Below are 12,945 nucleotides of genomic sequence, written 5' to 3' on the forward strand. Positions count from 1 at the left end.
TTCACCACTCTAACATTGGGATGATGGATGGGATGATACATGGCATGATGGCAAGCAGTGAATTAAGCAGGATATTATTCTATTGTACAGTATTTCCTCCTGAGCAGTCCACAGCACCACCTCCCAATAGTCCTTCTGTCCATTTCAAGGCTTTCCACTCATTCATTCATGCCAAGTTATCAACTGGATCTAAGCAACTGTGTCTTGCCTCAAACTGAGGGGAACTTTTCAGGAGACTGATGGGACATGACTGTGACAGTCTAAATTGTTGGACCACAACTGTAAACAGGCAAATGACACAGCACATGCCACATAATTTTCTGAAGCTCCAGAAGTTTGATAAGATCTATCTACAGCTTTCAAAGACTGAATTAATAAAACTAATTTTTCACATATTATTCTGTATTGCTGTGCTAGCAGTAGGTTCTTGTATCTGATTATTGTGGGATATCTTCAGTTAACCAAGAAATACAATGATGCTTTTCCTCAACATTAAAAAAAACCCACAAAAAACCCCAAGACAAAGCACCATCAAAAACAAATGTTTGCAGCAAATCCCTCTATAACTTGCTTAAACAGGGGTATCTGGTGCAGTACATGGGGTCTATAGTTTATTCAATTTTTTACTTTACCTCTTTAATAATTTCTTATTTGAAATATGTAAAATAAAAATCTTTATGAACCACCACATTTATTGGTTGATATTAACTCATGTAGTAACAGCTACTGTACTACCTACATACAACCATAATGCATGATTAGTATTAGGAAAATCACATTTTGTTTGTGTCTCAGTGTCTGTTTAAAGGTAGCATTAACACCAGTGTGAAACTGCACACTCTCGAGTAGTAAGCTACCTGTATTTCTCTAAAAAATACCATGAAATCAGGGGTTCTTATGAGAAACCCTGTATTTAGTTATAGCACTAATCTTTCTGAGAGCTTAAAAATTAGTTTAAAAGTACCCACCCCCAACTTGAAAACATAAAATGCATTAAAACCCCCTCAGCTGGCTCAGATCTTATAAATCAATCCAAATCAATCTTCAACAAGATATGGAAACACAAGGCAAGTTTTTCAAGTTTCCTCCAGCAGCACTTGGGAAGCAAGCTGCAAAGCTGGGAACATACACGCAAGTAATTTCGACCTTATCAGACCTGAAATTTTACTTAGGTCTAGACAGAAGCAATAGGAGCTCACACAGGTCTCTATTTAATAGGCACCACCCACACAGCAGTGAAACCCTGCCCACTTAGAGGCCTCACCCTGGCTACAAAACCCACACCAGCAGCTACAAAGCTTGCACTTCTAGGAAGCACAGACCCAAGTAATGCTCTTGCACTACTTGCAGTAGCAACAGATTGGTCCAAGTACTAACACCGCTGCCAGTCAGAATAGTCAGTGTTTGTAAGGGTGTTAGAACCAAGCGAGGAGAAGTCTTTGAGCTGGATGATATCTTCCACTGATGGCTTAATCTCAAAGCAAAAAGAATGAGGGCAAAAATAGAAGGGTTGAGTCTGCCTTCAACTATCGTTATTTCATTGTTTTAGCACGTTAAAAAAACCCCCACCAATAACACTCCCTCCAACTCAAGAACTTGAAACTACACAACAGTTTTCTTCTCATGATAAATATTTATCACTGCAAACAGATGCAAGAACCTCGGAATAGACTTTTCTAACAAATCCTTTTATTCTCACTTAAATCAGTCTTGTTTTGTCTTTTCAACAGGAGTTTCTCATGTATAAAAATTGCATTAAATTTCTTGGAGATCAGTGAAAAAGCTAGCATGAATTCAATCAAGATCAGCATTTTTCCCCCAGAATTGCTGGAGAAGATAACATTTGTGCAAACCTACTGGAACATACTGGCACACGCTCTGCCAGCTCCTGACTTTCACGCATCCCTACTGTGCATTTTGAGAACTACAGGGTGCTGCAGCAAAGCATGTACTTTGACTGAATTAAAGGTTTAAGGACTTTTTCTTAAAAAGGAAGAAGTGCCAAGCTTTACTAATTATCCCAAAGATTTCAAAGTAATGAAGATATATCTAAAAATATGAATAGTACAATCATACCACACAATATTATTCCTGTGTCCTTGACTACAGATTAGGACTAGAGATGTAATGCAGGACTGTAGAGTTTGACTATATTTCACTCAATATACACTTTCAAACTTTTAGGTGCCTGATAAATAAGAAAATGAAGATCTAGAAAAGGTGTATTTTACAGATTTTAATACATTCATATTGAAGCGCAGCTTGTGAAATTTAGAGCAGGCAATATAAAAAAATACTACAGACTTGTTTTTTGTCCTGTCTTACCAAGTAACTGTTGATAAGGAAACCAGGCTCATCAAATGTAAGAAGCTGACTGTTCATTACATGAATCATTTCTTCCACATGGAGGAAATCCCTTTATTCGCTCCTGAAGCACCCTCACTGCTGTGGTCTTGTATCCCAGGCTTTTCAGAGCTCACCCGTCCCACCTCTGGCTGACTTACCAGTGAGCACAACATCACACAGCAGCACTTACTGTGCCTATGGGCCACCGGTCTGACTCATCTTTTGTTATTTTAGGTGAGAAAGCACCATTCCCCAGACCTCTAAGCTGACTACAAATAAGATTGCTGTTCCTCCTACAGTATTGATGACAAGGAAAATGCGTTGGCTTGTGCAGCTTTGGGAGATTAACTCCCACACCACCAAGCACTGCAAGCTGCTGGGAGTGTTTTGGAACAATCAGGACCCCTGCCACCTGCCTTGCCACTCTCTTACAGCTAGTCCTGCTACGGCAAGAAAGTGAGTCCTGACAAAGAGAATGACAATATTCAGAAATTACCTCAGAAAGATGCAGTGACTTTTGTTTAAAGCATCAGAGACGAGCGTAGGCTAACAGAAGCAGACTATGCTGCTCTGATCACATACTGCACGATGCCAGAATGAAAAGGAGCATTTTTCTTCCCCTCTGCACAATCCTGAGCTGTAGAGATCACACAATACCACAAGAATCCCTGTTCTGTTTCACGCCAACTATCATCAGCTGACAGCACGGTAGAAATCAAAGGATCCATTTAATTGCTAACCACTTGTTGTCAGATCAGCTGTAGATGCTGCTCTGACAAGGATGCACGTAATTTAAAAGAGCAAAACACCACAACAGGAATGACTTGATGTTTCTTAGGAAGATGATGCTGCTTGTGTAAGATTTTTTCATTGAATTCCTTATTTCTGGTACTTCTTCAAGCCATAAAAACAGATTTTGTATTTGTATTTTGTTTGTTCTGGTGCTTGATCAAACCATCACATTTTCCAAACACAAACACTTCTATGGAAAAAATGCAGAAGATTAACACTTTAAGGAGCCTTGCCTGTTTTTCTTTTAAAGTTTACAGCCCACTAGCAGCTTATAGCAGTATCAACATGCTTCAGCATTCTACATTTTGTCTTTGGAGGCTCCACTTACTCTCTGCAACCAGATGACTGGAAAATCTTTTCACTGGTTATGGTATCATATAAAGAAACCAACTTTTGCAGATGGTGATAAAGTGTATGGCAGAGTAGGAATAGGCAACAAGAAACTCAAAAGCTTGAAGCTCCTGAGGTCTACCTGCAATGAATTATAACACCATGTTATCTCAAATGTATCAGAGAATATAAAGAAGAGAAAACCTTACAAAGGATTAATCAAATGAAGGTACAAGTATTCAGCTCTCAAGCAATGGAACACCTCCTACTCCTGCTACAACACAAACTACAAATAATGAGTGAGGTCCTTCTTGGGAAAGCAAATTCAGTCCTTAAACATCTACTGCTGGTAATGGTAACAATATCCTTTGTCATTTACATTATTTTTCTCAACATACATTATTTTCTCGTAGATAATCTTCAGACAAACAGATTAACATACTGATTTTTTCCCCCCAGCTTCACACAAAACCTATTATAATGATAAACCTTCACAAGGAAGGAGAAAGCAGCACAGGTAACATCATTACTGAGATATACCACTTGGTTAACTAACATTTTCAACCCCCACGGAAACAGTAAAAATGGTAATTGAGTGCTGTTTCTAGCACCAAGAGAGCTATGCAGAAAAATTCTCAGGTGTTTGCTGTTAAGCAATCTTTATCTCAGAGATGCTTATAAAACGATGAACACCCCCTCATCATTCACCTAATTCACACAACCAGGTATCAGAACAATTATTACCATTCTTTTTATTCTATTATTATTATAGATGTTTAGGATAGAGAGCAGAAATTCAGACCATTACTAGGATTGCAAACTGACCTGTTCACTGGGGTATATCATATGAGTAAAGACTATTTGATTAAGGGAAGTCTGAAATCCCACGCACGGTCACACTGCACCAATTCCTGCTGCAGGAACCTGTGTTATTTGCTATTTACTTCAGAAACATACTGTCCTGAAGGACAGCATTCATTCTAAGCAAGCAGTAACTGATGTTCTATTCCACTTCCATTTCTACGAGCTATTTAACTCTGAATTTCATATTCCCTATGTTTTTAAGTTTTCACAGAAACTTGTAAACAAAGCACTGTATTCTAAAAAACAAGTAACTTATTGAGTAAAGGTTATGCTACAACTGGCTCACTGTTGTTTCCTCTGGGGCCTCAATATTTAGGGTTTAGGATGAGAGTTCAATGGAAGTTATTGTCAGTTTGACTTCTTTCATGAAACCTTCAATTGCCTCCTCAAACAAAGATGTTTTTTCATTGTTGCAGGATCTGTACTAGCTATTCCCATCTCGGGAGGAACACGGTGTCATTAACTGTCACACACAGTGCTCTGAGGCTGCATAAACATCACCAGGCTTGTCTGGTTTCTCTCTTTCTCCACCACTACAGAGGCAACTGTAGGATCTAGACTAATTTACATGTTAAAATATTTAAGTGCTGGTCTGTAAGCTAGATTTCTTCTAATTTTCCTGTCACAGAAGGGTGGTTTTCTAAACATTCAACATTTACAAAAAGCATTTTAAAAAGAGAGGCATGATAAAGGTGTTACAGCTGTTATTTATGATCCATTTAAAAGTCCTGCAATATTATTTTAATCAAAATTGTAAGAAAAATGTGAAGATCAAATTCCTTTAAATACTTCAAAAGCATGCACTATGAACAGTCAGTAACAAAATAAAATTGAAATGCTTTAAAGGCAACCACACAGAACTGTAATCCTCCAGTACAAAACGGAAAATTGCAGTGTAAAGTGATTATAATCCTAAATAGAACCACGGTACAGTCTGACCCTTCTCTACTTACAGGAAACACCCCCATCCCCCATTCAAACCTTGAGTCAGATGCTATCATAACAACTACCCTGCATGGACAAGAATTTTACAGTAAATCTCAGCTAAGAATATAAAACAGACTGTGACACTAGTGTTAAGATGTAAAATTTCTATTCAGAAACATGTGGTCTATGAGTACTGACAAACAACTTAGAACTTCTGTTTTTTAGGTTCTCATGCACATGGATTAAAATGTACAGCTGACGGGAACTGAAGATATTAAACCCTCCCACCACAAACCAGTTTGCACCAGTTCCTTCCCCTAGATTTAAGTGGCTACACTCTGGCTTGTGCAGCAGCACGTAGACCTGACCTGCAGTGGTCAGCACAAGTCCTGCTTTACCTGCAGACCAAACATCTGTACTGAATAACCACTGCAAAAGTGAGAATTCTCTTTTAACAGAGGCAGCACGTCTTGAGCCTGGTGCAGGCTGTTTGATAAACCAGCTCTGTGGTCTTTCAGATTTTTTAATAAAAATGCTTTATTAATATGAGGAAATGAAAAGCAAAACTTTCACAGTGTTGGACAGAACAATGTCTGATGGTTTTGTTAAGAGAATTCTGGATTACTTTTTTCCTTCTCATTTCTCAGTCATGGTGATGACAAACGAGTAAGAAGTAGCTATGTTCATCAACCATGAATAATTAGCTATGCTAATAAACTATCTTTACATACTTACACAGTAATATGAGTAGTTTTGGTTCCACAGAAGTATTAAATACTGTTAAGTCTTTGCTTTTTAGCAAGGAAAAAACCCCCAGGTTATTTCCTAGAATGAGGTGGACTTCCCTTTCTCCCTGTCCTTATATTTGGTTATGTAGTGCCTTGCAAATGCAGATCCACAGGCAGTGTTTGCTCATTGGTCCATTGAGAACTACCCCTCCTCTCTTGGAAATTAGAGCATTTTTGGGGGGGTGGTGGGGGAGATAGGTTTTGCACATTCCTGTATCCACTTTCAGTAGTTCACAGTTTATTGTGGTAGCTTCACATGCCAGCATATCTTTATTATGCCACTTGGTATTCTTTATTGCTTGCAGTAGGCTTGTGTAACGCTACAACTATGAACACACAGAGGCCTCAAAATGTTTAACTGCAAATTGTTCTCCAGAAATCTTTTTGAATTAACATACTCAGGCAATGGCCTAGCTGCTCTTAACCTCAGTCTAATCCTCAGTTCTTCCTCATAAGTGCTAAGACAAATGTTTGAAGTTCAAGAATATTCACCAGGAGCATTAGGATAGCCCATTCCTAGAGGAGAATGGCAGAGAAGATGCAACATGAATGATAAGGGTCACAAATACTTAAGTCCCAGAGGAAATCTGAGCCTCTCCCATAGGACACATACTTCACTAGAGTAAGTACTATCAGCATGACAAAGAGCCCAAAATGTAAGATCGTCTTTTTTTCTGTGTAATAAAGACCACAGAGTTGTTAGATATACTCCTATATATTGAACTCCCTGACTGCACAAAGTTGGACTGTAAGTAAAGATACTTGATACTGTATTGCCCTTCACAACTGTGGGGGGTCTCTCAACACATTTTTAACACACTTAAGTTTCCCTGACAATTCCAGCTGTTTAAAATAGTAAAATAAATAAAATAGAAGCAAGTTACATATTCATCATCCTCCAGAAAGCTGCTGTGGGGAAATTAGCACCATATAGCCCAGTACCATACTACAGGGAGGATAAGATAAAAAGGGGAAAAAAAAAAAAAAAAAAGGCAAGTTGACACCTTCACACTCTCAAATTTCATTCACTTTCACTCCCACATAATCCCAAGTACTGAGATGTTGTGTCCACCACAAGTTTTGATATAGATGGAAACCAACTCTTCTTGTCCTCCTGAAATTTTTGGAGTCCCCAGCTGGTGATAAAAAAATGAATTTCAGGTGCTCTTTTGTGGTGTGGGGGTTTTTTTAGGCTTATTTTTGTTGTATTCTTTAGGAGTCACTGATCAATACTGGGTGGTCCTTTGTCTCAAAATCACTAACCTCAGTCTTGGTAAGCACTAGGGCCTTCCTCTTTGCCTTGACATAAACAGCACATTCCTGACATGTTACAGCTAAGAATGATGCCCCTTGGTTATCAACACAGGCCACATTTTTAACCCTTTATTCTGCAGTTTTCTAAGACCCTTGCTATGCACACTTCTCTTCATATTGCATTTGGATCCATTTTCATGTTTACTTTTTAAAAATACCACAAAGTTCATGCCTATATATGCTTAAAGGATTAAGTTTCTAAGACATCTTTAAGCTTTCTGTGATCTAGTTTTGCTAGAGAAAGGAGACACAAAACACAACACATCTTGGTTTTTCTCCTTTTGCTTCTGCATCTAAATCCTCAATAGTATATATGTACTATCTCAAGCTGAAAACCATATTTGTGATATCACACCTAACCACTTGTAATCTTGAAGCCTGTTCAGTAATAAAGCAGTAGGAGGTCAGAAGAAGAGCATATTTCAGAACAGAAGACTACTGCTGTGTAAAGCAGAATGTGTACAACATGAAGGGCTGCATCAAAAATCCCTTGATTTATATAATACATATTATAATATTATATTAACACATATTAATGCTTGAGCTCTATTACTTTCATTTACCATCGACTAAATATACTTTCTGCTGTACTGTTTTTTTCTGTTTTGCTGTGTAACAGGGTACATGCAAACACACATGTAAACCTGTAGAACACAAAGAAACAAAAGATTTCCCTGGCTTTTCAGTATATTAGAAAATGACAATTGACAATTGTTACCAAAAAGCAGCTTTTTAATTCAGAATTTGCATAGCTTACTGAAAAATAGTTTTAAAATGGAAACTGGCTAAAGATATCTCCTTAAACAGTCCTGACTAATAACTTAAAAATGTACCTTTGCTTAAGTTATCTGTCCTTTGCTACCGAACCTGGTTACTTTTAATTCAAGATTTTGGAGATAGCGTATTGCACTCTCTCATACCTCAGTTTTATTCACATGTGCAACAAGAAAGGAATACTCTTGTAATTTTAAATTACTGAGCTAAATAAGCTTAAGTTAAAAAACAAAACAAACCAAATAAAACCAAAACCAAAATCCAACCTCTCAACACCTAGAAATAAGCCTCTGCCAGGTAAAGCTAGTTTTAATAGTCTAAAGGTTGAATTAAGGTATTTTGCTGCAAATGAGCTTTTATTCCAGTTTAATATTCTGATCCTTAAAATCTGACAAAATAATACCTTAATACTTAAAATTTCAACTACTGTAGCTACTGGCACTTTCAACTTTAGAAAAAGACTGGGACAGTGTTGCTTATTGAGTCAATTAAACACTAAAAAACCACACACAAAAAACATTTTAAAATGGGTTTCCAACCATATTGTGTAAGAGATGCTTGAATAACTTGAATAACTTACTAACATGAAGGCATTAGGTGATGCCTTCCTTGGCATCTCCTTTTAAAGAGACGTTTGCCTTCTCCAAAAACCATTATTTTTGAAACCCTAGGCAAGAATCTCTATTTTTGCTATTTTCATCTTTCACTTCATGAAGTACTAGGACAAATTCCTGTGCCTAGGTGGGGAGATGTGATGAGCACTAGATCTAAAGCAGCTGGATAGAGCACCCACCTTCCCAAGGCAGGTGGCATCTAGGGGGGGAACGTGAAGCAAAGATGTACCTTCCTATCTCTGCTTTAAATAAAGCAAACACGCATCCAAGCCACACTTTACTTTTGCAGTTCTAACTCTGGGTCCAGACAAAGCAGCTAATAGTCCGTTTGGCAGCAAAGTCAGATCTGGGACGACAGGGGAGTGCCAGAAATAATTTTTACATTGAGTTAGGAGAGAAATCAAGTCCCTTGTGTTCCCAAAGCCATCAGCAAATGGACAGAGTGAGAATCAGAACTCCATTAGGATCAGTTAGTCTTATTGATTTAACTGGAAACTAGATAAAGCCTTAGATACCTGATTCTATAGCAATGCTTTCTACTGTGCTTCAGTCAAACCACGTCTTGTTCCATAGGGAAGTCATAGCACACCTTCTCATAAGAAGCACTATTTTTCTGTTATTTCAGTTCTTACTGTATTTATCTCCAATAATGGTCGATGCATGTTAAATGGGAGTATAAATTCATTAGAGAAAATAAGGCATCCTTATGTTCTTAGCACACTCTTAATTTTCCTACTCGAAAATGAAGTTGAGATTACTTACATGTTCAAGATGATTTCGTTATTATTCAAGTTGACTAATGAAAAGTAAAAGCACTGCCTCAATTTCCATTTGTAGACTCATCAGTACAACTTCTGACACAGAATGCTTGCTCACAGAAACAGACTCTAAAAAGCAAAATTACAGGGCAAACCAAAGATGACAGAATATGTTCAGATTACAGTGCCGCAGTGTGTAGGCAACTTGCTTGAATTTCAAATGAAACAATAAGAAACACAGAAAACAGAGAGAAGTTATTACACAAAGGAAAAAACAAGTGCATTTTCATTCTCTCTCAGGGATAGCAACTAGAGTGACAGACTGCCGAAAATACATGGAAATTTATTTATAATGGAGACTGCATATGGCCATATCAATGAGATTTAAGAGGTTTTATATCAAGAAGTATCTTTAACTTCCAGTAATATCAATTACTAGGTTTTCAAGTCATATTTTCCTGTAAGCTCAGTCTAAGCAATTTAAATTACAGTTTTACAGAGCACATAAGATCCGCTTTATCAGAAGAGGGCAAGAGAATCTGATCACAAACTATCCAGAAACTATAAGTCCACCATGAACATAATGAATGCAAGGCATTTAAACTTCACGCTGTCATTTGAAAACCTTTTTCAAATTAAAATATTCTAAATAATTAAAAAGCCTTCCACATAAATAAGAGTACACTGAACAGATAGCCTTTAACTGCACATCACATATTATAGAGAAGTAGGTAAGTAGTCATTAATTGATTTCCTTTAATACTTGGATGTTTTATGTCATAAAGTCATGTTAGTAACTGCTTAGATCCTGTTAAAGCCCAAGTAAAAGCATCAAAGCAGTTTTACTGGTTTTGTTAGATACTGTAAAAAGACTACATACTTTTCACCTCTGACTTCTCACTGTAGTTCCTTTATTTCACTTCATCATTACATTTTTTCATTAAAATTCAAACAGAACAAGTGGCAGCTTCTGACTTTGATAAAAGGTCACTTCTGATAATTTTGTACTTTATTCATCTCCTAAAAGCTGTAGGAAAAAATTAAAATTACATCTCATTCTTAAACATCTCAACCCATGAAGTAAATGATACCACTCCATACAAGACCAGATTTTAGTCACATTTCCAAAAACCTGAATGAGATGAAAGTAGAAGAGCAGCACAAATACATATATGCCAAAGGAAGCCAGTGGTCCATGGAAGAAGGCACCACCATTCTTGGATGACAAAGCACTCCAGGTGAAGTTTTGAAACTCATCAACTGTAAAATCCCCATGTTTGAAAAAAAGCTAGTTAACCAAGCTGCTGGTTACATGAATTGAATCAAGGAAGCAATCTTTAATGAAGCAATCTTCAATTTTAGCTGAGGTGGTGTGTTGAGGACAAGAGCAAGATTTACTTCTTACAAATGAAATCTTTTGCAGAGCTTTTCCTCCATCTGTCCCTTTTAGAAGGGTCATCACTTCAATTATGCAGATGGACAACTGAAAGCACCAAGACTAGATGGTAAGGTAAAGAATAAATACAGGTCTTGATTATCATTTACCTCCCTCAGAGTGATCAACCTTTTGTACAGTGTCTAACATAAATGCCAGTCTCACAGCCTAAAGCAATGAAGAGAATATTAAGCTTTATCAGAGTAGCATCCTCTGTGTGAACTTGTACAAGTAACTACAAATCCCAACAGTTCTCAATCAGTACTATTTTTATTTAAATAATTTGATTAACAAATATGAAAAACATAACCCAATTTTAACTAATTAGCTAGGAAAGCCTTTAAGGCAAACAAAAGAAAAACATTTAAAACAAAGGTAGAATTATCTTTGGATTGGTTTCAAATTCACTACAGTAAAATCATTAAAATTCAATTAAGTTTCTACTGTGCTGTAATTGTTTAAAAAATAACACAGACATCAGGCATTAATTTTGAACTGGAGTAGCAGCAATAATTTGTCATTGACGAAGTAGGTGTCTATCACCTTGATAGTTTAAAATCCAGTCCTCCTCTTGCAACATAGCCAGCAAGTCTACAGTATATCACAATGATTTGTGATCAAAGATTAAATAGTGTTAGCTTAATCTTCTAAAGCCTCAAATTTGCTGCATGAAGAACTACTTGGTGGTTTTGAACCTGGCTTCTACATCTTTCATGAAAAATGGCAGAAATCACTTCCTATCCTGTTCTCAGCTTATTCATGACTTTCGAGACTTCTCATCTCCTTCAAGCATCTTTTTTCCATCCTGACAATTTCTGACACTTAATCAACTATCTACATCAAAGTTGTCCCATATCTCAGATCATCCCTCTTGCTCTCAACTGAGCTTTAAGCTCTACTATGCCTTTTAGCAGAAGGGGACCATACAAAGCATTCAAAATGTGGATGCAAGCTGGGTTTACACAATAGCACAACAACCTTTTCTAGTTTACTCTGGATTCCTCTTCTAGAAATGGACAATTGCTTGTTTGACTCCTCCTGAAGGATGACACGATACTAAGACCTCACTACTGCATGGTTATGGCCAGTTTAGCATCCACCACTTTATGCAGACTGGGGCTGTTCTTCTCAGGTAGCCATCCTGAAAAATGACAACACTGGAAATTCAGTCACGAGTTCTTCTGTGGCTCTTTGCAGCTGTACCTCACTGTTACTATCCCAAATAATTTAATATCAGCAGCAAGCTTTCTTCCCCACTGGTCACCAGGGTTTTTCCAGGTAATTTAGCAACAGGTTAGATTCCCACAGTAATTTGTCCTGCCTAGAAGTAAATTTTTCTACTGATTCAGCCAAGCATTTACTTCTACCCTATGTTCTTTATAATTTAAGAAACTATTTATCTACACAAAAGCCTTCCCATCTTATGCTATGGCTTACTAACTTCCTTTAAAGGTAGCGAGAGACCCTCTCAAAATTCACTTGGAAATTAGATACACCTAAATCAGTCTTATCCACATGGTTATTGACCATTGCAAGTCTTCACAAGCTTGCAAGACAGGTTTTCTTACAGAAGTCACACTGACTTTTCCCAGGCAGAGACTATAAGAACAAAAGTAGTGGATAGCTGCATAAATAACACTACCAACTGGACTGTTTCCAGCACTTGCAAGTGCTACAGTCTCCCTTACCTAAATTCTGGAACCATACCTACCATTCTCTATACTCCTGGCATCACAGTAGACTTATACAGAAATGTACATGCCATCAGCAATTCTGCCATTTTGACTTTTTAGAACCAGAGTGAATACTACCCTGTCCTCATACTTTGCTGCTGATCACGTTATCTGCTACATCCACGAACTCTTCTCCTGCCTCTACTGTGTTAGACCCATCAGCTAAGGAATCCCCCACACAGAAGAGTTCAGAAACTGAAACACTTCCAGTTTCCCCCTAATGAACAAAGACAATTTAATTTCCCTGCAGAAGTTGTATCTATTGTATGT

General features: G+C 37.4%; 1 protein-coding gene across 3 annotated transcripts in view; it reads right to left on the minus strand.

The window, feature by feature from the left end:
• PIP4K2A (phosphatidylinositol-5-phosphate 4-kinase type 2 alpha) overlaps window positions 1–12,945 on the minus strand; it is a 105,227-nt gene that overhangs the window by 71,716 nt on the left and 20,566 nt on the right. The window lies entirely within an intron of this gene.

This window comes from Myiozetetes cayanensis, unplaced genomic scaffold (assembly GCF_022539395.1).
Source record: "Myiozetetes cayanensis isolate MyiCay16 unplaced genomic scaffold, myiCay2020 scf1, whole genome shotgun sequence".
Taxonomy (NCBI): domain Eukaryota; kingdom Metazoa; phylum Chordata; class Aves; order Passeriformes; family Tyrannidae; genus Myiozetetes; species Myiozetetes cayanensis.